A 6,000-nucleotide genomic window follows, 5' to 3' on the forward strand; every position below is an offset into this window, starting at 1 on the left:
ATAATAGTAGGAAAAAAAAAAAAAGAAATCAAATGAGGGGTGGGGTGGGTTTCCACTTTCATGTAAAATAATGACATCTTGATTTAAAAGAAATGGTCAATGGGTCTCATTGATTGCACCCAGAAATGGACACCCCAAAGTTGAATATTACACCAAAATAATAAATTAATTAGAAATGCAAAAAGAAATTAATCCTCAAATGAAGTTGACCAGAGAAGATCCAAAAATCCAAAAAAAAAATATTTTTTTTTCTTTATCTTTCTGCCAACAACAACATAGTTCAACTGGCATAATATTCATACTATCAATCTCGTAATTTGAGGTTCGATTTCTCTACCCTACACTTTAATTACATACCTCTTCAAAAAAAAAAATCTAAAAAAAAAAAAAAGACAGTTATGAAAATTAATTTGAACTTTAAAAAGAGGTGAAAGTGAAACTAGTCATCTATTTTTTTAATAAAGAATAAAATTCATTAAAACCCCAGCTAAGGGGGAAAAGGAGGAATAAATTCATTATAAATATCCAATTAACTTCCGAACTGGAAGAGGCCAGAGGATCAAAACCAAACAAAAACCCATATCGTCATGTACTTGAGATGATGCGGAGCCGTCGACATCATAAAAAAAGATTAAGTTTAAAAGAAAATAAAGAGTAATTTAAAAGAAAATAAGAAGAAGTCGTCACCAATCTTTTATTTACGATGTGATTGGACACCGAAAAAAATAAATAATTTTTAAGAGAAAAATAATAAAAATAGTCTGTAAAAACTAGAATTGAGTTCCGAGTCATTTATGTATGAGGAAGGTGTTAGCATCGATCCCACAACATCCATTTAAAATCAGTGACAAATTTTTAAATCTTGAATTGAAATCATTATTTAAATAATATTCATTTGAGAAAATAAGATTTTTTTTAAAAATAATATTTTATTTTACATCTCATTACTCCAACATTTGAAGCAATGATTTCATAAAATAAGTGGAACAATTTCCATCAATTTGACTATATTATAATTAGAAAAAAATTATCATCTCAAGAAAGTGAAAAATTATTACATTTTTTCAATGTGCGTTGTAGAATATTCTTTAAATAAAATTTTTTTTAAAACATTAATTAAACTTTTTTTTTTGGATCAAATCTCGAACTTTAAATATGTGATTCCTCATGTCAAAGAATTCTAAGAAATTGGACTACCAAATTTCCTAGATTCCGTCATAGGAATTTTTTTAAGAAAAAACGCGGTCAAAACAAATTATTATAAAACCTTTTGAAATAATATATTAATTTTTAAATGTTCCAAAAAGGTGTAATTTAAATGACCTTGAAATAGTTTAGAAAAAAATTTAAAAACTTAAAAGAAGTATTAATTAGAAATCGAAATTAATTTGATTATGAACATTATATAAGCAAAAGTGTAATTAAAGACACATAATAATAAATGAAATAAATATAACAGAACTATAAAAAATTTAACAAAAACATATTGGAGATCGATCTTGGATTCCAAAAAATTGATTCCTCACCCTAAAAATTCTAGAAAATCAAACTCTCAAATATTTCTAGAATCCATCATCGAAAATTTTAGAACAATGTCCATGAAACAAATATTTAAGAAAAGAGATTAAAATTTATTTAATAAAACTCAAAAAGAGTTAAAGAGTTAATTTCAAAGATTTAAAAATAAACCTAAAAGAGATTTTTAAAAATAAACTTCCAAATATTTTTGAATCCATCGTCAGATATTTTTTGAAAAGAAAATTAATTAAAAAATTAACAAATTTTAACAACTATTAAGAAGAACATATTAAATTGACCACAAAAAAAGGAAGAAAAATATAATACTTAAATATTCATAAAAATGAAAAAAAAATGCTAAAGAAACAATAATCAATGCTATAATGAAAAAATTAAATTAAAATACGAATTATAAATATAAAATAAAGATAAATATATAAAGAATAAGTTTAAGAATAAACTAACAAAGGAAAGAAATAATAAAGAAAAAATAATAATATTAACCAAATTGATTTTTTTTTTATTAAGTTGTCTTTTTTTCATCTATTATTTTGTTTTACTCCATTCTTCTTTCTCTCTCTAAACACTCTACTTTTTTTCATCCCTCTTATTTTGTTACTAAAAAGAAATTCACATAGAAAAGAAAAGAGAAGTAAAAACAAATGAAGTAAAAAAAAAATATAAACAACAAGATGAGATACAATATGTATGACTAAATAAAAGAGAAACTCACAAGACCATAAAGAAATAATTGTAATAGAAAGGAAAATGGAGAAATAAGAACAAGAACAATAACCAAATATCTAACCCTTTAGTATTTTTCTCCTTTTTAGGAGAGTTTGAAGAAAAAAAGAAAAAGAAAAAAGGTTGCAATAAAAAACATAAACTCTCTTATTGTTTGAAGTATGGATCTTTGGGACCAAAGCCCTACCAATACATCTTCAACTAAGTTAGAGTTTTTCTTGTGTGTTGGATTCTTGACATTATAAAGATTTTTTTTTATTTTGAACTCTCCCTTGATGTATATAAGGATGAAGACTCTAGGATTTCTAAAGAAAGGGGATTTGGGGTATAGTTGCTAGCTTTCGTTTTGGAAGAGAAATGGAGGATTTTGGGTTTGTTGTGGATGGAGGCTCTCTAGGGTTTCTAGAGAATGAGTTTTTTTTTTTTTTTGAAATGGTGGATTCTAGTTAGGGTTTTTGGGGAGAAAGTTGTGTATTTAAAACCTAAACACTTTACTCCATTTGCATTTTTCATTTATTGGTTTTTATTTCAAATTTGAAATTTTACCAAACTTGTCGTATCCTTAAAAGGAAGGACATTTTTTGGATAACTAAAACTAAATTCAATTTTTTTTCACATTTCCTTTGTTTTTTTTACCCTAACTAAAATTGGTTACTTTAAATAAACTAAAATAAAAGTTAAATAGAGGTAAAAATTAGCACAAAAAAAATGGAAAACCATCAAATAAAATCAACAAAATTAAGACAAATTAAAGTAATAATTAAATTTATTTTAAATAAGGTCGGACAAAAATAGGTGATTACAACATGGCCCACTCATACATCCTTGTAAAATTAGAAGGTGGATGAAGGTGTAGCTACTATTTCGTCGAAATAAAACACTTCATACGTATTAATGATGTCAAGGGCTATGATAAACAAGCGCCACATGATAAAATAAAAAAGAGCTAAAGGCCAAGGATAACCAAGCATCATCGCAGAAAAGAGGTATCAAGGACTAGGGATAAACAAGTGCCACATCACAAAATAAAAAAGTTGGAGGCCACGGATAAACTAGTGCCATCGCAGAAAAAATAAAACGTTGGAGACTAGGGGTAAACAAGTACCACTGCAGCAAAAGGTGTTAAGGGTCAGGGATAAACAAGCTCCTCATGACAAAATAATAACGCAGGAGGCGAGGGATAAACAAGCGTCATCATAGCAACAAGGTGTCAAGGGCCAAAGATAAACAAGTGCCTCATGACAAAATAAAAATAAAGCTGGAGGCCAGGGACAAACAAGCGCCATCATAGCAAAAATGTTTAAAGGCCAGGAATAAACAAATGTCACATGAAAAAATAAAAATGATAAATAAGCGCCATGGAAGCAAAAATAAAACGTAGGAGCCAGGGATAAATAAGCACCACCACAGTAAAAGGTGTCAAAAGCCAAGGATAAACAAACATCTCATGACAAAATAATAACGCTGGAGGCCAGGGATAAACAAACGTTATTGCAACAACAAGGTGTCAAGGGTTAGGGATAAACAAGCGCTTAAGTAAAAAAGAGTTAGAGGACAGGGATAAACAAGTGCCATCGCAACAAAAAAGTGTTAAAGGCCAGGGATAAACAAGTTCCTCATGACAAAGTAGAAAAGAGCTGGAGGCCAGGGATAAACAAGCGCCATCACAGCAAAAAGGTGTCAAGAGCCAGGGATAAACAAGCACCTCATGGAAAATAAAAACGCTAGGATAAACAAGCACCATCGCAGCAAAAAGATATCAAGGGTTAGGGATAAACAAGCGCCACATGACAAAATAAAACATTAGAGGTCGGGAAAAACAAGTGCCATCACAGCAAAAATAAAATACTAGGGCCAAGGATAAACAAGTACCACTACAACAAAAGCTGTCAAGGGCCAGGGATAAACAAGCACCTCATGAAAAAATAAAAATGCTAGAGGCCAGGGATAAACAAACGCCTCATGACAAAATAAAAACGCTGGAGGTCAGGGATAACAAGTGCTATTGTAGCAAAAATAAAACACTGGGGGTTAGGGATAAACAAACACCTCCACGACAAAAGGTGTCAAGGGCCAGGGATAAAAAAAAGTCTCATAACAAAATAAAAACGCTGGAGACCAGGGATAAACAAGCAACATCATAGCAAAATAAAACGTTGGGGGCCAGGGATAAACAAGCACCACCACAGCTAAAAATATGATGATAAAAGACATTTATGAATGTATGTATGCATGTATATGCTTGCTAATATATGCTTATTTTAATGTTTTTTTTACCTTTCTCTAGATTCTTTTCAAAAGAAGAAAACAAGTTAAAGCATACAAAATAGCTCGTTTAGATACCATAAACTTGAGTTATAATCCAGCTTCTATCTTGCCTCGAAGAACAACAATCCTTGCTCCGAACTTCTTTACAAACGACTCAAAACTCAAAGTAACTTTAAAATTACAGACTCGATAGCAATTAATTATGCCAAAAAACGCAGGGACCTTTACAATTAACTGAAAATGTAAAAGAATTTAACAAACCGAGGTTGCATCCCAGAAAACTCCATTAATCCACACATCCATAAACGATTTAACAATTAAAACAGAGAGTACGCATGCTGCACCCACCGAGAAAGTATATGCAATTCTTTGCATTAATGAAATTGGAATATCAGAAACCTGGCTCTGATACCAATTGAAGAAACTCTTAAACAAGAGTACCTATGAGTGGAAGTGGATCTTTCCAATTTCATTGTGACAGAATTTCCACACATACATTCTAACATATAGATATGCATTGAAAACACTAATTACTGGCATGCTTTAACAGATAAAAACAAAAGACCGAGAGAACATACCAGTTGAAGACTTTCTTCAGAAAACTCGATCCAACCATGAACGAACTCCTTTTGCTCCTACTCGTCCAACAAGCAATCGTCTAGCACCACCACGGTCGTCTACACAAACAACAGCGCACGTACAAAAGGCAACAGGGACGACACCACCACTCGAAGCCCTCATTATTCTTAGAGTGAGAATCCAAAGGGTGGACTTTGATGGAATTGGTAAAGGGGATGAGGAAAGGTTATTGTGTACTACGAACAAGCAAGTGGGAGATAGGGAAGACTATCGTATAGTCGGGTGCTTGATCATTTAAAGTGGGGTACACGATCGTGTAGTAATTGCTAAGCGATCGTTTATGAAAAGGTAAGTGATCATTTAGTTACGCTCAGATGCTAACGATCGTCTAATAAAGGTAAGCGATCGTTTAAGAAATCGTAGGCGATCGTTTAGGAATGCGCGGGTGTGCGATCATTTAGTAGGCGAGCGTTATTGTATAGACTCTCAACACTAAGCGATATAAGACTTTCACACTACAAGAAATTTAGCGTGTCTTGTGCAAAAATTAAAACAATTTTCATTTTATTCTTCAGTTGCTAGAACTGAATTGAACTTTCCACTATCGCACGAATTTGTAGAAAACTTTGGCCAATTATCTCATAACTGCCTAATTTAAATTAATAAACATAATCATATCATATTCATAACCTATAGTTTGATATCATATATCAACTATAGTATTTTCTCCTCTACTTGATATAGATCATATTTATATCCAATTTCCTCCAAAATAATGTATCTCATACATTTAATCAATCATATCATATATAATTAACCAGTTTTATTATAATATATATAATCAAACTCCCTTTTGTCAATTTGAACATTTCAAACTGACCCAAAAACTGA

Source organism: Benincasa hispida, chromosome 7, assembly GCF_009727055.1.
Source record: "Benincasa hispida cultivar B227 chromosome 7, ASM972705v1, whole genome shotgun sequence".
Classification (NCBI taxonomy): Eukaryota; Viridiplantae; Streptophyta; class Magnoliopsida; order Cucurbitales; family Cucurbitaceae; genus Benincasa; species Benincasa hispida.